Source organism: Typopeltis vanoorti, chromosome 20 (genome assembly GCF_054136105.1).
Source record: "Typopeltis vanoorti isolate ZY-2024b chromosome 20, IOZ_Tvanoo_1.0, whole genome shotgun sequence".
NCBI lineage: Eukaryota > Metazoa > Arthropoda > Arachnida > Uropygi > Thelyphonidae > Typopeltis > Typopeltis vanoorti.
The window spans coordinates 79,667,016-79,690,542 of record NC_143568.1 but is presented as its reverse complement, the minus strand read 5'-3'; the positions used below and the strand labels follow the sequence as shown (position 1 = coordinate 79,690,542).

The window sequence follows — 23,527 nt, the reverse complement described above, 5'->3', positions numbered from 1 at the left end:
AGCAGTTAGATTGGATTGCACTAGATCACCCCCCCCCCACACACACACACAGCCAATTTCGATATATAACACTCAGTGTCCCATGACCTAAACATATTACATACATTTTTAGTGCATTTAAAATAGCTAGCATCCAAAATTGCACTTTGCTTTTTCTGTTTATTCAAAGCCAACACACACACACACACACACACAGGAAGATAATAATATAACCAGTCACACATAATCACCTAGCCCAGCAATATGGTGTCCTTCAATTGACATGCAATGACAGTTGATTATTATACTTCAAAAGTATATCTGAAAAATAAAGTGCAAAATAATTTTCATGCTGCTTTCAAATCGTACATCAAATGAGCCATCCTTACCCTTTCTCCTCATTCTCTCCTCTGGCATATGCAAGTGTGTATAAAATTCCTTGTGCCTGCAACTTAACCTGCTGTGAACAGACAGGAAGAAAGGTTGACGTCTACCTGGAAGAACATACTTGTCCATTTTGCAAGGATAATTGACCATCCATTGGGCACCCCTTTACTCAGGATTAAATATGTAATATGTTTTATGTATTTGTATGTTGTATTGATTAGGGTTACCTCATTTAAGAAGTTATATACAATTATTTGGAGTAGGCATTTGCATGAATATTCTGCAATGTATCTTTTTATTCTTTCTGTCTTTCTAGAAACCAAAGAATTTATTTATTTATTTATTCTTATGGCAAAAGGAATACAAAACAGCTACAGGTCAATGTCCAGTCTGGAAAACCAATCCAGGGCCTCATTCATCACCTTGTGGATGTCCTGTAGGCCAGTGCTTCCCAAACTTCTGGATGTCAGTGCCCCCTTTGCAAAAATTAAAATATTTCACAGCCCCCCTCGAAAAATCGTAATAGAGAGAGATATTATTATAATATTTATTGTATTTATATTCAATACAAAACATACACAGCGAATATTGCAAAAATCAAATGCATATATTACATTTTTTGCCTCTTACCATTTGGTTCTGAAGACGATGTGGGCTGTTCTGGTAAAATATGAAATACTGTCCTTTTTTTTGAGTCTGTTTCTGCTTCTGATTGTTCGTGGGAATTTTTTTAAATTTTTTTATCAGCCACTTATCCATCTCAGGGTTAAATTTTTTAACGTAGAATAGATCAAATAATAACACCACTTACCAATACTGGCACACCACAGACTGATAACACGAAATTAGTGAATATTACCTGAATAAGGGAATCCCCAGACCAGGAACATTTTTCTCTTTTGTGACTTTTCTCCCTTTACGGTAATTAAGCCTAACGCAAAATAGACAGCAAAGGCAGTTTATTAAAACGTGCATATGGTTGGTGCAGTATTAACAAAAGATCACGCAACTGAAAGATAAAAGCATAGCTGACAATTGAGTTGAAATGCTAACTCTCTTCAACCGAATTCCATATGTGAAACTGCCATAACATTCATTATATATATATATTACTTAGTTTTAACACTTTTATGAATTTTAACAGGTTCGATTGAATTTTATTGCTGCCTTGGGAAATCGAACTCACACACACATCTAATTAATAACAATAGTTTTTAGTTAGATACTGTGTTTTCCCATGCAACATATGGTTTTGTTTCAGTCTATATATATAGTTTCTGTATGAGGGAACATGTGATTCATTAATTAGTGTGTTTTTATCCCAGTTGTCTCTAATTGCACTATTTGTTGAGAAATATATTACACAGACTCCTCATACCTTATTCACTGGCATAATAAAAGTACTTGTTTTTATTGCCTCTGCAGTATAGTGGCTGTTAGGGAGGGCATGTTGTTTACCACTGCAGGCGAGTTACTATCTCCCCACATGAACTTGTTTAAGCTTTTTTTCATGTGTGAAGTATATGCGAAACTTTTGTTGGTAACAGAAAACTAGCTCGGATGACAGTGATAATATAAAACGAGTTTTGATATGTATATAAAGTCAATATCAACAGTCCCTGATTACGAACATGTGATGAAAGGGACAGGAAGATTTGGAGCTTCCCTGGAGAGCATTCAAAGTAGATACAATTAACCACTGCTTTGAAATGAAACATATGAATAAGCAATATTTACTAATATTCATTAAGCACCGAAATACGCAGGAAGCAAAGTTTGTGAACCAACACCAATGTGTGAATTTTTCCATTAAAATATAAAAAATAACAAAAATGAAATATTAAATAATAAAAGTTAAATACGTTTCTTTTAAAATAAAAAAAAATCTACTTAGTCTTAAAACATTTTAAATTTGTTTTCATTATTTCACACCCCCCCCCCCCCTCAACAAAACCTACGGCCCACAGTTTGGGAAACGCTGCTGTAGGCCACCACCATGAAATTTTCAAGTTGGGCAGTCGTTCACAATATGAGTAATCGTCTGGGCCACAGGAGAACAATCACAATAAGAATGGTCTAACAGCCTCTGTTTATGTAGTAGGTAGCTACATCTGCCCTATTAGTTCTGATCCTGTTGATAGATGACCGAATTTTCCTAGGAAGAGCAAAACCAGTCTGCAGAGCACAGGGATCTTCTACCAGGAAGCCGTTTGTTGGAAAATTGTTTGACTAGTATTCTCTCCACATGTCAGGTGTTGATGGTAGGGCAGCTGAAGAGAGTTCATCCATTGACTAGAAAGACGTTCTAGATTTTTGGCAAAGACTAGGTGGATTTATGAGAGTCAGGTGCAGGGGCAGGAGTAAGTTGCTCATCACTTTATTAAATTCTTTAATCAAGACTTGTCTTCTTCGTATGTTTGGTGGAGCAGTGTTAGATAGGACAGGCAGCCAGGAGAGAGGAGTGCTTCTCACTGTCTCACTAATTGTGTGCATGGTAGAGTTTAGCTGCGTGTCTATAATGTTAGCATGTGCACTTATTTCCCAGACAGGAGCACAGTATTCTGCTGCAGAGAATGCGAGGGCTAGTGCAGACGACCTTAGAACTTCTGCACCACAACCCCAGGTTGTTCCAGCAAGCCTTGAAATGATATTTTTCTTGTTTTAATTTTGTTGGACAAGTTGGTGATGTGCCTTTTATAGGTTAGGCTTCTGTCCAGGCTCACTCAAATGTATTTTGGGTGAGGCTCATGTTCTACCATTTTTTCACAGAAAGAAAGGTTGAGGTGTTAGTTTGCCTCTGCATTGTTCAGGTGAAATACTGTGGACACAGTTTTTGTTGGATTTGGCTTCAAGTACCACTGCTTGAACTACTCTTCCAGGATGTTTATGTCCATGTTCAAGGTTAATTCCAGGTTGGCATGGGAGGTAGATTGATGTAGGATCGCTAGGTCATCAGCATACATAAACTTGCTTGAGCTGGTATGTGGTAACTCATACGTGTAGATGTTTTAGAGTAAAGGGGCTAACACAGAGCCCCTTGTGGGAGACCATTGTGAAGGAATCTGGACCTGCTCTTTTTTCCACCAATATGGACCCGGATCTTTCTGTTGGAGAGAATGGATTCAAAAAGCTGGAAAATTTTTTTTGCACTTTATAATATTTCCTAGCTTTAGGAGGTGGCCCCTGATCCAGACTGTGTAATAAGCTGATGTTAGGTCAATGAAAGTGGCTCCGGATTTAAGTTTCTTCTGGAAGCCTGCTTCAATCTGTGTTATCAGGGCCAGGACCTGGTCACAGCAACTTCTTACCAGCCTGAAACCAGCTTGTTCAATTGGGAGTGCTCGTTCGATGAGTGGTGATATTCTTTTAAGGAGAATTTTTTCAAAGAGCTTAAAGGTGGAGCAAAGCATGGAGATAGGTCGTAGATTTTTGACATCATTTGGATCTTTCCCTGGTTTGGCAATAATTTGGCTTCCCACCACAGATTTGGTAGTTTTCCAGTCATTATAATTTTTGAGAAAAGATCTGTCAGCCATGTTTGACCTCTCATTGACTGAGATGTTTTAGAAACTCGGGGAGGATACCATCCACTTCTGCACCCTTGCTATTCTTGGTGAGTTTTAAGGCTTCCTGTACCTCTTCCCGAGATACTGGCTTTACAAATTCAGGAAGCTCAGGGCCGGTCTTCAGGAATTGTCTGATGGAAGATTGCATAGTAATTTTCCTGATAGATCTGAGATGTATCTTGGAGGTTTTCAGTAAATGATTAGCCATTTGATCAGGAGTTATCTCTGTTGTTTTTGGGTTGTTGGTTCTGCCACACCTAATTTTCTCAGAAGTGTCCAGCTTTTCCGGCTAGATGTGGTGAAATCGAGTTCATGGATGGTTGAGATTCATCTTTCCTTTATGTTTTTATCCAGCATCGCTATGAGCTCCTTAGCAACAGTTGAGTCTTCAGTCTCTTCATATTTGGCTAAAAGTTCCTCTGTTTCTCTACTCCAGCATAAGATGTACTGTTTTCTGTAGCCTCTATGGATAGAGGCTTTGGCTGCAGTTTTGATTAATTTAACAAATCTGGGATAGCAATTAGGGGTGGGTGGAATTGCTATAATAGTTTGTTTGATTTGTTTCTTAAATGCTTTCTAGTTGGACCTGCGAAGGTTCCATCTAGTGATTGGTGTTCAACTGATGACTGGGATTAATGTGCTTGTCTCTATTAGTGTAAGACAATGCCGACTATTAGGGAATCTGTTGAGGATAGTTCTGGTTGTTGGCAGAGGATGGTCTTCAGAATCTTTAGACATATGCACAGATCTGGGTTATAGGTTCTGTTCCATCTGGTTCAGTGGAGAGTGCCTTCCTGCTTGGCATTGTAAATCAGATACAGGTTATATGTATCCATCCAGTTAACTAGGTTATCACCATCCTGGTTGTTAGAGAAATAGCCCTACATGGTGTGATGAGAGCTGAAATCAACATAGATAGCAGGGTGGGGTGACGGACGGCCCATATGATCAGGTCAAAATTGTGATGGTGGCTTGTAGACATTATAGATGGGGATATTTTGAACTTTAATAGCTATGGAGTATTCTGCATCAGGTACACATGGGATTATGAAACCAAAGAGTACTGAGACTGGTCACATCTGCTCTCCATCCAAGAGGTCATGGGTTCCAGTCCCACTGTGGGCATGGTTGTTTGTAAAAGCCTGCTCTGGATGAGCTTGTATAGCTTTATAAAGGCAACGTTTTAAACAGGATACCATCCACTGGATTAAAAAAATAAATAAATAAATAAAAAAAAAAAATAGAAGGCAGTAGGCAATAGAATAGAATCTTCTATGTGGAGATTGAAAATGACCTGCAGCCTCAAATTGGCAAATGAAGTGCATAATTTACTGGCAAGTAGTTGCTAATTAACACAGAGAATGCTAGCAAGTGAGATAAATGCAAATAAAAATTTGATAAAGTCTATAATTACTTCCAGACTTCAGAAAAAAGAAAAATTTTTTATATATTAAAAAGTCGGATGATTGCAAAGATTTTGTTCAAATAGCTGATAATGAGGTCAGTTTTCTGAACACTGTTATTACTAGGGACAAGAGTTGGTACTTCCATTATGAACTTGATACGAAATTCAGAATGGTGATCACCAAGACCAAAAAAAAGTTGTTTCCAGAAATTGTCTATCAAAACATGTTGATTGCATTCTTCGATCACAAAGGGATAACCTATACATTATTAATATGGAAATACTACAGATTTGGGAATGTTAGTTGGAGAGAATTAAGTACATATAGCCAAATTTGGAAGTTTGGTTGGCAACTGGTGCATGACATGGTTCACTCTCTCATACAGTAATGAACAGTCATGTTTCTGACTTGCAAGCATGTGTAGCTCATTCAATATTAACAGTACCCTTGGGTTGAAAAGACCCAGGTTCTAATCCTATCTAGGATGGGAAGAATCTTTATAAAAGCTTTTCAATCAGAACTGATTTTGCTAGCTCATGTGGAGATAATAGAGTTTTGTCTCCCAGAAACTTGGGGTTTTCATGCTGCAAAAAGAGAAAATGACTGGGGAAAAGGCAGGTAACAGACATAAATACACCGGTCTCATAGCATTATTTACTTTGCTCATTATTCCAACAATAATAATAGTAGATTAAGCAACAATAATAGCTGATTCACATTCAGATTGCAGTGTTAAACCACCCTCCTTAATTCCCTGACTTGGTTCCATTAGGCTTTTTTTTTATTGTTTTCTAAGTTGAAATTGATGATATTCGACCAGAAATGCTGAAGTATGGTGGTATAAAAGTCTTACAGTGGCTGCACTGCATAGTTCAGAAAGCCTGAACAGAGGGATGAATTCCCGATGATTGGAGTAGAGCTCTCATAGTACCCATATATAAAAAGGGAAATAAAACTGCATGTGAGAATTACAGAGGTATTTCCCTACTGAGTGTTCCTGGCAAGATCTATGCAAGTATACTTGAGAAACGGTTGAGAAGAATTGTGAAAGAAAAGCTTGGTGAAGAACAAGCTGGATTCAGGCCAAATAGAGGCTGTCAGGATCAGATTTTCACTTTACGACAAATAGTCGAGAAAGCATGGGAATATAACAAAGATCTGTATTTAAGTTTTGTCGATTTGGAAAAGGCATATGTCAAGGTGCCAAGAGAGAAGCTATTCAATACACTGCAGTTATATGGTGTCGATGGGGCATTATATCAACTAATACTTAGTCTTTATTTGAGTTGTAAGTCAGCAGTTAGAATTGAAGGAAGTACAGGAAGATGGTTTAATGTTAAATCTGGTGTGAGACAAGGATGTACATTATCCCCTCTGTCATTCATTATCTATATGGATCACATTATGAAGGAAAGTGGTATTAAACCTGATATCAAAATTGGAGATGTTAATGTCAGCTCTTTGCTTTATGCGGATGATGTTATACTTGTAAATAAATCCGCTACAAGTCTGCAAGATTCTCTGACTAAATTGAATAGCTGTTGTAATAGGTATAGTATGAAGGTCAGCAATAAAAAGACAAAGACAATGAAAATAGGCAGAATCATTGAAAATGTCAACTGTGTTGTGAATGGAGAACCTGTGGAACAAGTAAAACATTTCAGCTACTTAGGCATGATTTTTACTGAAGATGGTAAATTAAATATAGAAATAGACAACAGAATCAGCAAAGCTGGTATGGTGGGAAGTCAATTGAATAAATTCATATGGAATAAGAGAGCAATTAGTCAGAACACTAAATTAGCTGTATACAAGACAGTGTTCAAACCAGTTTTAACTTATGGATCTGAGAGCTGGGTCAGAAGTAAAACACTTGACCAAAGACTAGAGACCGCAGATATGAGAGTCCTGAGAAAGATTAGAGGCGTGAACAGATGGCATCAATGGCAATATCATATTAAAAATGAGGATATTAGGAAAGAACTTGACATTGTCAGCATCCAGGAATGCGTTAGCAGAGCTAATCTCAGGTGGTATGGTCACTTAAATAGAATGAGAGAGGAAAGATCAGCAAAACAAGTGTTCTCTGCCAGGTTGGCAGGAAAACGACCCAGGGGAAGACCAAGATATAGGTGGATTGATACGGTACAAAGTGCCTTAGACGATAGAAATATAAGATCTGATAATGTTGGAGTCTTGACAAGTAACAGACTGATTTGGAGGAAAATTGTAGATAGGAAGTTAGTAATGATGTAATTTTTTCATGTAGTACTTTCATATCCTGTACACCCCTTGAGGGTACATGGCAGGAATTTGATGATGATGATGAATCTAACAGATAAGCTTAGGCGTTGATGGTTATTCATGACTTATTTTTCACGGTATTAACAACACCACAAACACTTTTAACAACAAAGATGTTTTATTAACGCTGATATTTCGCTGATTTTCTAATCAGCATCATCAGAGCACAACACACATGTAAACGCGACAGTGAGTGAGTGAAACAATATAATTGCAAAAGACAAAAAATCTAAAGTCCTATTTTTTGGCGCCCTCTGACGAAAAAAAAAAAAATAAAATAAAAAAATTCACTTCACAGTAGAAAAAGAATCAAATAACTGTTTACCATTTCGTGACACATTAGTCACCCGCCTTTCAGATGGATCACTATCTTTTTCTATTTACAGAAAGCCTACACACACAGGAAGATACCTACATAAACAATCACATCATCATCCAGTCCAACAGTACGGCATTTTAAAAACACTTACACACAGAGCCAGAGCCATTTGTTCTAACGATACAGCTCTGACCACTGAACTCCAGTACCTGCGCCATACGTTCTTAGCCAACGGCTATAATCCCTACAAAATAGATAAAATACTACATAGGCCCATTACTCTGCCCTCCCCTAATACACAAGAATACAACATGACCATTTCTATTCCCTATATCAGAGGTACATCGGAAAAGATAGCCAAAGTATTGTTGAAACATGGCCTTCGCACCACCTTCAAACCTCATGTCAAGCTGGAACTCTGATCCGCTCGCCAAAGGATAAACTTCACCCTTTAGCACACCCAGGAGTGTATGAAGTTCCATGTGACTGTGACTTGGCCTATTATGGGCAAACAGGAAGATCAGTGAACAATGCCTGGAAGAACATGAAAGATACATTCTCTACTATTACTATGGCAAGTTGGGACTGGCAGACCATGCTTTGGACACTCCTTCACACAGGATTAGATGGAGGAAAACAAATGTGCTATTTAGGAGTCGTTATAGATCTGAAAGATTATTTTTTGAGTCTGCAATGGCTTTGAAGAATTCTCCCAACCTTAACAAATATGGTTGCATTAATTTGCCAAAAATTTGGGAGACGGTTATCCTAAGAAAAACTCCTGGATAACTGCTTTTTTTTTTCAGAGGGCGCCAAAAAATAGGACTTTAGATCTTTTGTCTTTTGCAATTATATTGTTTCACTCACTCACTGTCGCGTTTACATGTGTGTTGTGCTCTGATGATGCTGATTAGAAAATCAGTGAAATATCAGCGTTAATAAAACATCTTTGTTGTTAAAAGTGTTTGTGGTGTTGTTAATACCGTGAAAAATAAGGATGATGATGAAGTTGAAATTGATATAGAAAAGATGCTGATTTTAAAATGCTTGGCATTCGGAAGAATATGACAGAAAATGCCATAACAGTAGATAAGTTTCCTAAGTTTTTTCAAAATTTGTATGAATGCTTTAACATGTAAATTCAGTCTCTCAGGTTATGTTGAGGGTGACAAATGCAAAAATATTTTTCTTATCTACAATTTTAACTTATTTTAATTCAGTTTCATTACATTTCAAAGAGTGAGGCCACTCTTATTATTAGTAAATCCATTGTTTGATCATTTTTAGCACTGTTATTTTGTTCCTTTCTTCCTGTAATAGTATTAGAAATGTCTTCTTTGTTTCTTGATTTCTACAGTTTTGCAAGGTCCTCCATCAAAATGACTGAATTTTTGTACGTATGTTTGTGAGAGCAATCTGTTATTGTAATGTTTGTCCATTTAATTTTAGTTTTTATCATCTGTTGTTGAATATCCCGAAACACCTTAATATATAGGAAATGCTATCATGTCTTCTAGTTTGTGTCATAATTTTTTTTAAACCAGTTTCCTCTTCTAGCTGATTAATCTGTAGTAATTACAGATTTTTTAAATTTTATTTCTCTTTAGCTGTGCAATGTAAGTTTATATTTGTTTATGTTAATCTGTAGTTTTTAATGAATGTAATTATTTTTTACATTCATTAAATTTGTCCATTAAACTATATAAATTTATGGCTTGAATAGTTTTCCACGGTTGACAGTCATGTATTGTTACATGTGTATTTCATTTAGACACAGACTGTCTCAACAAGCCAATATATAGGTAGACTGTCTGATACCTGAATATTTTTCTGCAGATCTCTACAGTTTGAGCTTTCATTTCAGACCTTTTGAGTTCATAAGATAATGTTAAGGGATCAAAATGGTTGTTGGAAGAAATCATGATTACTATTAATATACTGGTTGTTATTAAGAATTGTGTACTGGATTATAACTTTGATGCCTCTGTAGTGCAATAGGAAGAATCACAGGACAGGCACTATTCAACTGGAAAAGATCCCTTTTCAGTTCTTTTCACGACACAGTTCTAATTCTAATGATATTTTCTCTCAAATTTTAATTTTTTTTCATCATATTTGTTGTTCTGCATGCTGGTTAATATATGAAAAATCTTAATGTTGGTAGTATTCCAGAAAATGAGCATCAAGAAAATTGAGAGAATGGGTAATGATATAACTATAAAAAGGTTAGATAACTGTAATTGTTAAATGTCTCTAATAGAAAATGGATTGGAGTTTAAGTTTATAAGTGAGTACTGAGAATATGCAAGATATCAGGATCTCTTGTATCAGATCAGTGCAGGCCATTTATTGGATACAATCCACAGGATCCCCTGGAAGAAACCACCATGCTTCACCATAGTAAATTTAAAAAGGAAAGACTGCTTTTAGAATCTGCTGCAGCAATCAGAAATCAACTGAATTTAAATAAATACAGATGCATAAAACTTCCCCAAAATTTGCAAAACAATATTATCAGAGGTCCCACTTTACATATTAGGCTATCTACAAACACCCATAGAGGGTGCACCACCTAGATAGGACTTTAGAGGCACCCGTGTGTTTCATTTGCTATTGTGTTGTCTTTCTGTGTGTGTTACAAGAGTTATTTATTGGTAAGATGTCTCAGTGACTAAGATGAAATATTGGAAGCATTAAAATTAGTTTTTAATCCTTTCCTAGTGCTGTGCTGTAAATATTCCATTAAGCATGATGTCCTCCCAGCACTTAAACCTTTACACACTGAGTAATTCATGATCAGAGTTGAAATCTGACTTCTTTAGTGTTACACTTTGGTTTGAGGATTTTCAGTTATTTTTGATCAGAATATAATCAATACAATTTTCATACCATCTGGATGTGTTCATGGGTATTTGCATTGACTGTCAATGGAAGAATTTGGTGTTTGAGATGAATAGATTGTTACATTTGCAGAATTCCAGGAGTCTTGTTTTTTGTCTCTTTCATTCCTCTCGTCCACACCAAATTGGCCCATCACATCTTTCATGTCTGGTGTAAATCTCCAACCTTGGCATTGAAGACTCCTATCACTATTAGGATGTCCTTTTGGTTTGGTTTGTCAATGAGGCTTGCAGTTGCTGGTAGAAAGTATCTAATTCTTCATCATGCAATTGATCTGGAGCATAAAATAAATTTGAATTTTGAAAAAATCCTGTTTTCTTTTTCTTGTAATCTAATTTTTAGAATACTTGGACCATGTAGTTCTATACAGTAAACCCTCGATTTAACGGACTAACAGGGGCTAAGGAGTGTCCGTTAAATTGTGAATTTTTTAAAATAAAAATATCTGTAACATTACACTGCAATTTTATCAATATTAGCACTGTAATAACAAAAAAAATTGTTTTATACACACTTTTAGATAAGTTAATGTGAAGTTAATTCAATGTTGAGGTGCTTGGTTTAGATAATCCTGCTTTGAAAAAAACTATTTTTGAACTTTTTTTTTTTTTTTGAACTTTTGAATTCTGCTGTTTTTTTTTTAATAATTAACTCCCTAAAATTACAAAAATGTTTGTAATAAAACTGCCACAGAAAGTCATGCCACATGACAGAAGAATCAATTACAGTGCGATTGGTGTCATCACGTCCTAATTATTTGCCGAACATGTTTTATGAGCGGTGTTCATTTATATCGGCTAGATTACTACAGTGTTTTTCTAACATATGATGGCCTATTTGCCAAAATTTATTAAAAATAACAGGAAATTAATAACAAAAAATATCCTGTTAATTTAATTATAAGCAAATCTTGGTTAAAAGCATTTTAAAATTAACAGGGTGTTAATTTTCACATGTGATATACGGACCAAAAATTTTCTCTGTTAAATCTGAAGTCCGTTAAATAGAGGGTTTACTGTAGTTAAGATTGAATTCTGCAAGTGATTATTAACTAATGTTGTGACTCCCTCTCTGTTGATGGAAGTTTTTTCACTTGGCTATGCTACCAATTGTATATTTGGTTTAATCCTGTAAACAAACAAAGTTTGCACCTGAAGTGTTTTCAGGACTGGGGCAATGGTGGTATAACTTCTCATCACTTGCCTTAGTATCCCATAGTGCAAAGCACATCTCCTTGAGGGCATGTATAATGCTATGCATTAAGGGAAGGGTCATTACCCAGACCGGTTTCAACCTTTATTGAGGTCTCATCAGTTTGAGCCAGACCCAGAGGTGGTGATATTAAAGTGGAAGTAATGGAGAAGTCATATTTCCATATACCAGTTGCCAAAAGGTGTCACACCTTGTTATTAAAATTCTCTGGAATAGAGATAAGTTGATGGAAGTTTTTTCACTTGGCTATGCTACCAATTACCTATTTGGTTTAATTTTTTATCGAAGTGTAAGAAAACAAAGTTTGCTCCCGAAGTATTTTCAGGACTGGGGCAACTTGTGGCAAAGGTGGTATAACTTCTCATCACTTGCCTTAGCATCCCATAATGCAAAACACATGTCCTTGCAGGCATGTATAATGCTATGCATTAAGGGAAGAGTCACTACCCAGACCGGTTTTGACCTTTACTTCCAGCTTAGTATCCCCACCTCTGGGTCTGTCTCCCACTGATGAGACCTGAATAAAGGTCGAAACCAGTGTGAATAGTTCTTCCCTTAATGCATAGCATTATACATGTCTGCAAAGAGTGGTGCCTTGCATTATGGGATACTAAGGTAAGTAATGAGAAGTTATACGACCTTTGTCACGAGTTGTCCCAAGCCTGAAAATACTTCAGGGGCTAACTTTATTTGCTTACGCTTGGATAAAGGATTAAACTAAATAATTTGCATAATAATATAAAATTTACTTTAGAACAAGAAGAACTTTGCCTTTTCTAGACATTCTATTAGAAGTCAATGAAAAGGGTAATGAACTTCTTTCTCAATATATAGAAAACCCACCAACACAGGAAGATTTCTTAATGTGGCCTCACACCACCACCCTTTGCAAAAAATAGGTCTAATAAAAACCCTAAGGGACAGTGCGTATAACATTTCCAGCATAGAAAAACAGAGAAATGAAGAATTAGAATATCTAACACAGATCTTTCAAAAGAATGGTTATGAAACCAAGACTATCAAAAAAATCCTCCACACACCTCCTACAAGCATCTCTCAGAAACAAGATTTCAAAAACGCTATCACGCTTCCATATATCAAAAATGTTATAGACAAGATGGCTAAATTACTTAACAAATATAACATCAAAGTAGATTTTTTGCTGCTGGAAAAAATTTCGAGATTTCTATCCCCCCGAAACCTCCTCATCATCCTTTAAAAAACCAGGTGTTTACAAAATGTATTGTTCTTGCAGCATCTACTACGTAGGACAGACAGGAAGATCTGGGGAAATTCGTATGAACGAACACCAAAAGGATGTGCAAAACAGAAGAGAACACAATCAGGTCTAGCTTTCCATACCACTTCCACCAGCCACAGTGTACTCTGGCAGAAAACAAACATGTTGTACATAGAAAAAAAAAACGGTTACATAAGGAAATTTAAAGAAGCTGCAAACATGCTTAAAATACCAACACAATGTAATAAAAATCAAGGATTAATTCTCCACCAAGTTTGGTCAGTTTTAATAAAAAAATATATCTCAATCAGACCTCGGACATTATGAACGTGAACAACAGAACGTGGCATCATCCAGCATTGTTTAAACTCAGCACTGCTTTGAATCTGCATTCTGATTTTTAATTTTATGAATAGTCAGGCGTCTACAACTGTATAGTATGAATTATTACTAATAATTTCTCTTTTCTTTGTGTTTTAAACTTTAAGTTACCTTTTACCCCTGAAGATGTGAGTCAAACGACTTACAAAGTTGTCAGTTCTTTTATTAATTCATTTATGTTTTATATAGCTTATTTAAAAAAATGTGGTCCAATTACCAGAATATGCCATGTGAACTTCTAAACCACAGAAACCTCCACTTACAAATAAACCAAATATATAATTTCCCTTTCTGTGGATATTATCTTGTCTTCTCTTCCTGAGTAAAATAACATTCCATTCTTCAGATTTACTACACCTGGCCAGTGTGTTTCGGAAATACTTGTTGTATTCCATTTGATCCTGTATAACTCTTTTCCCGTTGGTTTGATCTTTCTTGATTTAAAAAGAGTCCTTATATTTGATGTTAGGAGAAAAATTATTTTTTGAGCTGACCACATACTATATTTCTTAGCTGTTTCCTGTGATCTGAAAACAGTAATGTCAGCTGCCCTGAATATGTAACATTGTTTTGGCTCTGTAATGATTCTGTCTGTAGGGGTTTTTAGCAATTTTAACACAGCTGGTTACCCACTCTGTTGCATTTACTCATTGATATCCCTATGCAATACAGGAAAACCTCGCTTAACGCGAATTCGATATGTGTGATAATCAGGTAGCGCAATTGAGTGAAATGATACTATTTCCTACTTTAAGCACGTGATTAATCAGTTAATGCGATTTTTTCATGTTATGCAAAATTTTACATTACATGAAATTTTTTGTCACCAATCTGCATGGAACGAAAAAGCTGGAAGTCATTAAGAGATATAAAAGTGGCGCTAGTAATACAATGATTGTGTGAGATCTGTGATACAGTGAGTCTACAGTTTGGACTATATTAAATAAGAGCAAAGAATACAAAGAACAAAGAGAAGTTGCTACTGCTTCTTTAAGCATGCAGACCATCCAAAATAGAATCCATTTAATGATCTAGATCATAGGTGGCCAACAGCAGGCCTGCGGCAAGATAAAAACTATATTAAATTATATGTATTATCAATTTAGCTATTAGTTTCAACCACACATTTTCTGATTGATATACTAGTTATATTCATTATTTCTGATGACGGAAACAATTTATATTCTCAACACTGAATCAAAATTGCATTAAAAAGATTACTCAATATGTGAATGCACTTTCTCAACTATGAGGGTGGTTTAATTGTCATAAAGAAGCCTACTGACTGATGATCACCTTCAGGATTTATTATGAATATCGTCATCATCATTGAAAATTGACTTTGATGAACTTGTTCCCACACATGAATGCCCACAGTGTTTTCATTAAGTTGTGTTATATGTAAAAAAAAAAAAAAAAAAACCCAGAAATATGTAATTAAATTTAATTTAACAACTTATATTTAAACCAATCAAGTATTTTATATCGTTCTCCCAGTAGTAAAATGATTTAACAAATATAGTAATTCAATACATATAACTATTGCCTTGAAAAAATGCAGAGTTTATTTTTATTTAAGTTCTGTTAAAATTGTGCCACCCGTGACGCTACCACTCATCATATATTGGCCCTCGTATAGAATGAAGTTGGCCACGCCTGATCTAGATGAAGCATCTTCACTTTGGATTGAGAATTATGACCAAAAAGAATACCGCTTAGTACAGGGAATATTCAGGAAAAAAGCTCTCAATATTTTTACCTCATTGCAAGAGACCAAATTTCAAGAGGAATGTGAAAGCTTTACTGCAAGTTTAGAATGATTTGACCGTTTTAAAAATCGAACTGGACTGCGTAATGTAAAAATAACTGAGAATCTGCTGGTGCTGATAAAGATTATTCAGCCAAGTTTCCTGAAGAATTGCAAAGGATAATTCAGAAGGGTGATTACGACGATCAGCAAATATTCAGTGTTGACGATATTGGTCTCTTTTGGAAGTGTGTGCTAACAAAAACTTTCCTAGCTAAAACTGAAGCATCTCAACTAGGATAAAATATCATTTTACACTTTTATTAGGAGGAAATGCAGAAGGCGACTTTAAACATAAGTCTATGTTAGTTTATCGTGCACAAAATTCATGATCTAACATTATTGAAGAAATCAGCAATTGGAAAAGAACTTGGATTTAATGAACTGGATAAGATGTGAGAAAATTTCTCAATTCCCATTCAGAACAGTTAAGCGAGAATGATCTCCTTCAACTAGAAGAACAGTATGCATATGAAGAAGAAGATAAGGAATGATAAGAAAAGATTTTTCAATCACGTTGAGTATGCTAAAAAAATTTTGTTTGATGCTGATCCTGATATGGAATGAAGCATTTAAGTCTGCTGAAATCTTGATAAAGCGATTGCCAGCTATCACAAATTGCATGACAAGATGAAAAAGTTGATCACGATTCAAACATCTTAATTTTTTTTGCAAAAACATAGCTCAATCAAATGTTTAGACATTAAATAAAAATTTAAGCAATTGATTTTTATCCTCTAATATAGCTTATTCTGTAATTTTTTTTCCATATTTATACTAACTGATGGATGAATTATAATTATTCCTATTAAAAAATTAGACTTTTTGTGGTTATGAGACCATCGGTACTTTATTAATATAATCCTGCCTACTAGTTTCGCTAGCGACTGTCTAACTTTGTCAAAGCTGAACGATACACACAAAAAAATATGAGAGAATACAGAAACGTTGCTTACTGTTAGGAAGTTAAGTTTGAAACTATGCGTGACAATGTGTACATGTGTTGAGAAGCTTCAGTCAGTATCATGGATATGTTGTATGCATACGTGTTACATGATTTTTCACGTATTGTAGTTCCGTTAAACTGAGTGAGTTGATTAAGTTTTTCCATATATCTTTCAGTATGAGAGTTGTTACCGGTTCTTAATACCACTGCCGCTTCCTTGAAAATTCTGTAACCGTAATCATCATCCAAATATGGCATAGAGCTATTTTCCCAGTCAATTGCATTGCAAAGTGATGTGCTAAGCCTGAGGAGACTGTCCTGTTTGATTGACATCCCTAACATGCTCCTTCTGTCTGATTTCCAGGCTTCTTTTCATACACATCAGGTATGAACTAAATATTATTGACCTTAATTGCTGGAACCATTTTGACGATATTTCAAACAGTTTAGACTACACCACTTAGAACAGTATAGACTACATGTTACAATTTAGCTATGAGAAAACTTTCCAGTTAAGCAAGGTGAACCAAATTAAAAAATTTGAAGAACTGTATAAGAAAAAATACCATTCTTATAACACTCTCCCAGATGACAAAGTGATCTTCAACATGTCGGATCATGGCCTTACCAAACAAGAATCTGACATCCTAAAGAAAGGTTTCAACTTCTCCATCACCCCTAATTTCATTCCAAAAATGGACTTCATTTGTGGAATTGAAAAAGCCTCCGTCCTCTCCCAGAGGCTGCAACTAACGATATTAGATTCCAGACCACAATTATCCTTGCAACAGCAAAACAACCCAAACAGAACACCACTCCATACGATAGGAAGGCCATTCGTAACTTATGAAACAACAAAGAGATAATCATTACTAAAGCTGACAAGGAGAACTTCACAGTCATTCTAAACTCAAAAGACTATTTCACTACCTGTCAGACAATTCTACATATAAAATACTAAAGAAAAATCCTATCATGACAAACCACCACGAAACAAACCTGCTAATCAATAATATAACCGGTTGGCCTGAGGAATTAAAAAGAAAACTCAAATCCGCATATCCCATAACTCCTCGCCTTTATGGTGCACCCAAAGTGCATAAGGAGGATATTCCACTGTGTCTGATTGTAGATGGCAGATCCTCTCCTACATACCTATTGGCTAAACACCTTGCCAACTTACTAATATGAAAAATTAGACAAACACTGAGTCCTATATTAACAACTCTCAACAATTTGTAGAGAAACTGAAGTACGTCAAGACATCACAAATGGACATAATGGCCAGCCTGGCCATTATGTCCATTTGTGAGCCAAAACGTTTATTTCAGACGAAGAAGAGGTACAGACAGAACTTTCTCAAATTGCTATAACATTATCGCAGAATGGTTTTCCTACAAACATCATCAACAAGTTCCTGTATGAAGACAACCTCCAACAACAAGGAACAGTCACCCAGTATGCTTCAACAGTAGTCATCCCTTATGTAGATTCAGTCTCTTCAAGATTAGTGAGAATGTTAAAATCTCATAACATCAGAGTAGTATTTAAGCCATCAGACAAGTATTAAGATCTCTTAAAGACAGTGTACCATTTTTCAAATATCCAGATGTTTATAGAATTCCATGTATGTGCAGCCTTTCATATATTGGGCAAACTTCAAGAAGCCTGGAAATCAGACAGAAAGAGCATGTTGAGGATGTCAATCACAACAGGACAGTCTCCTCAGGCTTAGCACATCACTTTGCAACTTCCAACCATGCAATTGACTGGGAAAATAGCTCTATGCCGTATTTTGATGATGATGATTACGGTTACAGAATTTTCAAGGAAGCGGCAGTGGTATTAAGTAACAACCTCAACAGAAATCAGGTTGCCATACTGAAAGATATATGGAAAAACTTAATCAACTTATTCAGTTTAATGGAACTACAATACTCGAAAAATCATGTAACATGTGTGCATACAACACGTATCCATGATACTGACTGAAGCTTCTCAACACATGCATGCATTGTCATGCATAGTTTCAAACTTAACTGCCTAACAGTTAGCAACATTTCTGTATTCTCTAATATATATTTGTGTGTGTGTACCGTTCAGCCTTGACAAAGTTAGACAGTCGTTAGCGAAACTAGTAGGCAGGATTATATTAATAAAGTACCGATGGTCTCATAACCACAAAAAGTCGTCTAATTTTTAAGTATTTTATGACCAAATATGTATAATTTAAATTACTCCTATTATTTATTGGACTCACTCAATGTGATTTCACTTAGCATGCATTAATTGATATATTAATTAATCATGTTAAGCAAGGTTTTCCCGTATATGTGCAATACCCCTTTATAGCTCTGAAAAGGTCCATAAAGGGGCAAATGCATCAAAATTCAATCTTGCAATACTTCTCTTTAACTCAGTGGAATTTAGGTAATGCAGAAGATGTTTATGGTTATTTTGGTTACACTGTCTCATTTTTATTGAAAAAAAATTTGGTAAAAGATTTTGAACTGTTAGTAATAATTATGCTCTGACAGGTTGGAATTTAATGAAATTTGATAGGTCAAGATTTCTCTAAAAAATTGCTAATTTTGGTTGCGGTCACACTATGTAAAAATTAGGCAAAATGAAATTTTGACTAAAATGCAACTTAAGACCAAGTGTTGTTTCACAGAATGAATTACCATCTACATTATGAAGTAGTATTGAAACATTAAAGAATAATGTTTTAAATACAACATAATTATTAAAAGTGTTGATGCCTGTGTCTTAGGTAACATTAGATAATTTCAACAATAACTTTTAGACAATATTTCACAGTAATTGAAATAGTTATTTCGATGAATCATAAAATTAATTCATTAAAAATTATCAGTGAATAAGATAATCTCTCGGATTATCTTAAATAATGGGAATAAGATAATCTCTTGGATTATCTTATTCCCATCTGTTCATCTGTCCTGGATTTTGTCTTTGACCAGTTTTTTGGAGACGTTAACCACCACTCCTGAGACACTGATTACTTTATAATATTTTACAACTGTCTTTATCTCACCATTATTCAGAATTTGGGAGTACTTAAGCAGTACTCCCAAATTCCCTTGTGCATTGTTGTAATACACAGTCTAGATCCCATCTAATCCTTCAAGTCATATTTGCATTAAGATTCTGCAATAACCTAAATATCTCCGATTCATGTACCAGTATTCTTACATAACATAACTGTAACAGTTACATTACTTTCATAACTCTTACATCTTTTGCAATATCTCCACCTAGATAGTACACCTTTGTAAATTGATCACAATATAATTAATTATTTTATCTGCTTCTGTCACTTCTACTACAATCAGAACCCATTAAAGTTTTACTTTCACAGTCATTCTTCATTTTACTCATCATGTGGCAAACTAAATCTTTGGGATTTCCTTTGGTCTGATTATAGCCTAATATTTCATAATGTTTTGTCTTCCTTAACATACTGCTTTGCATGGCCCATGAGCTTTATCATCTTTCTTTTTATGTATATATTGTGCACAACATTAAGCAGGAGCTGAATACTCATGCATCTAACTAATTTTATCTTCCTGACTCTAGATATAGAGTCAGATACATACTGCTCTTTTCAAACACTCCCTTATCATGAGCATCTTCTCAGCAGTTATATATACAGGGTGTTCGGGATAAATTTGACATATTTATAATTAATTATATTTTTCCGTAAGTTACATGTATTAACACACACTTCTCTTCATTTAAAAGTTTGGACCCTTCTTCATTCATATACAAGATGTCAGAAAGGATGGATAGCTGGAACCCACCTGAATCATGGAAGAGAATAACTTGTATCATGATGATTCGTGCCCGCCATCAAAATAAGGATATTACGACTGCTGCCCAATGCTCCCTGAATACAGTAAAAACAATCAGGCATGAACTAGAGACTTGCAATGGTGACTACGAGGATGTAGCAAGAAGAAAGATCCCTAGCAGACGATCTGATTGCGTTCGTACAGCAGAATTCCTCGCAAATCTGCAGGAACAGGTGTTGAAGAACCCTGGCATTGGAATTCGGGCTTTGTTCGTGGAGTTGCTAACTGTAGTCAAGCCCTGGATAACAAGGGTAGCCAATGGTAGGCCGTATGTATGGCAGCAGGATTCGGCCCCTTGCCACACCTCTGGGAAAAGTCAAAAATGGTTGTCTGAAAATTTCTACGACTTCACCAGTCCAAATGTTTGGCCTCCAAACTCCCCAGACCTTAACCCCATGGATTATTTTGTATGGGGCGCAGTTGAAAAAGACACCAATCGCACTTCCAGTAATACAAAAGCCCAGTTAATGGATAAAATTAAAACAGTTTTTGCGGCCCTTCCCAGGGAGACTGTAGCATCAGCTTGTTCGAGGTTCCGAAGCAGAATTGAAGCTGTGATCGATGCTAATGGTGGTTATTTTGAGTAAATCTTGTTGATAGTATTGTAATTAACTCTGCCTGTAATGTTTTTTTGTCAATTCATTAAATTTAATAGATACAAAGAAGATTTTCTTTTTCCTTACGAAACTGTCAAATTTATCCCGAACACCCTGTATATATGCATACATACAGTATATGCAGCCCTTCTTAACTGAAAATTCCATGTGCAGTAACCTCCTAGGTCTAAATATCTCTGATTAGGGACAATGATTATTGAATGTGTTCAGAGATCATCTGATTTATCATCACTCCAGCACTTGAAAACCCAGAGCCCTCTCCACCACTTGCAGTATCAAGTAATTATCTCTTCAGTAGATACACAATTCTATTTCTTTCCTGCATGTCATCTTTCCTCCTTCAAGTTTTTGTCCGTATTGATAGTGTTTCAGACTCTGTACTTGCATACCCCTTTTTAAAATTTTAGTAACACCAGCATGCATCCCCTGTCGACTACAGGCAATTATGGAGAAGTTATATAATATTTCATTCAAAAACAAATAATTACAAACTATTTTTTTAACATTTGCATTATTATAAATTATAAACATATGAAACATTTTTAATTATTAAATAATTAAATGAAATTAATTTATTTTTCAGTGATAAATATAAGTTTAATGAGATGAATAAAATTTAGCAGAGTGTTCCGATCATTTTGTTCAAACTATTTGAATTTAAATGTTTAAATTCAAGCAGTTCAAACTGCACAGCTGTAATGAAAAAGCATCAACCAGAAATTGTCATAATGGATGTCATTCGTACCTTCCAAGAGACAGAATTGAAAAAAAAAACTATAACTAAATTTAATTTTAGAATAGGCTGGCACTTATCTGTGATAATAGAGTACAAATGGGAGGACTTCCTCTATGATGGCAGTGTTTTACAGTGGTTTGCATCCCCCCTCCCTAAGGGGCATGTGAAAAGTCTTTATGGGATACACGGGACTCTTTCCTAACTTTGATTACCTTTTTATATATAAACTAGAAGTGAATTTCTAGTTTAAACTACTGGGTTTGAAATTTTGGTATGTGATTATTCTTATATTTGTATACAGATTGCCAGCCTGATTGGCCAACTCACTAATGTACTTGCTTGCCAACAGGCTGAGAGTTTGGATCTTTCCACAGGCATAGATGTGTTTGAATGTGTTTAGGTGGGAGACTCCTGAAGTGATTTTCAAAGAAAGTTTGTGGAGATAATTCAACTTTAACTGATATTTTATTATTATACAAGTATCTCCATGCAGTCAGAAAACTCATCACGGGACACACACACACACTAACTCTCATACAGACTATACCTATCATACCTCTTCTTAAATTCATTCACTGTCAGAGCACTCACAACTAATTCTGGCAATCTATTCCATTCATTCACCACTCTCCAATTAAAAAACCCTGGACATCCTTACTAACCATGCTCTTACACAACTTCCAGGGGTGACTTGTAGTTCTCTCTCTATTCAACATGTAATGAAAAATTTCTTTGGTGTCACTCTTATAGAACCCTTTTAATAGCTTATAAATTTCTATTAAGTCTCCTATTTTCTGCCTATTAACTAAACTTTGTAACCCATACACCTTTAGCCTGTCCTCATAAGGAGCATTCTATAGACCTGTCACCAGCTTGCTCACTAGTCTAACCTGACCCCACACTTAACTGCAACCCCCCCAACTTCCCAGTACTTCTAGTTGTCCTGATTTTGCACTTGCAACTACTCATGGAACAACACTCTCTCCAAACATCCAACTCCAAAACCATTCAAATGCTGTTCATTTTAAGCATATGCAATTATTTTTATCCAACAAATTCACTCCATACATCTATAAACTGCACACCATTCCTCTTGTACAGTCTTCTCATTATGTTGAGCCCATACACAAGAGGTTGAGTAATCAACCTAAATTACATTAGGGTACCATGTATGGGTAGTGGGTTAATAAAAGAGAAACTTATGTTTTATTTGAAAGCTTGTATATTGTATTCCTTGGGAAACATATAAGTGGGTAGACTGTTCCACAATACAGCAGCAGGGATGGAGGAGGAGGAAAAGAAACTTGTTCTGTGGATTTCGAGTTGTACTGTGAAGGAGAGTTTTTGGCCATGGTTGGCACTTCCAGACTACAGGTTATTGGCATTAGTGGATCATGGCTGACTGTAGATGATATAGCTAGTGGAATTGAATGTGATGGGTATAGTGTGTTCAGGAATGACAGGGAGAATAAAATGGGGGAGGAGTATTGTTGATGATAGCAGATGAACTGCAGCCAAGGAGAATAGAAGTTGAATTGCAGTATAGAGAAAAGAGCACATTTGGTGTGAGATTGTGGCTAGCAGAACAAAATATACAATTGGATGCTGCTATAGACCAGGTGATGGAAAAGATGGTGGTGACAGTATGCACAAGCAAATAGAAGAAATGAGTGGAAGGAGGGTATTTATTATGGGAGATTTCAACTATGGCCGCATTGATTGGAGTGAGGAGAGGATACACGGGAGGAAGGAATTGGATTTTATGCGGTTATTAAGGGATAACTATCTGCAACAGCATGTAATGGAAAATACTAGGGGTCAGAGAGTGCTTGATCTAGTAATTACATCTGAGGA

General features: G+C 35.7%; 1 protein-coding gene across 5 annotated transcripts in view; it reads left to right on the top strand.

Moving 5' to 3' along the window:
* Nucleotides 1-23,527, top strand: part of Klp68D (kinesin-like protein 68D) — a 479,354-nt gene that overhangs the window by 259,377 nt on the left and 196,450 nt on the right. The gene's annotated exons all lie outside the window — the stretch shown is intronic.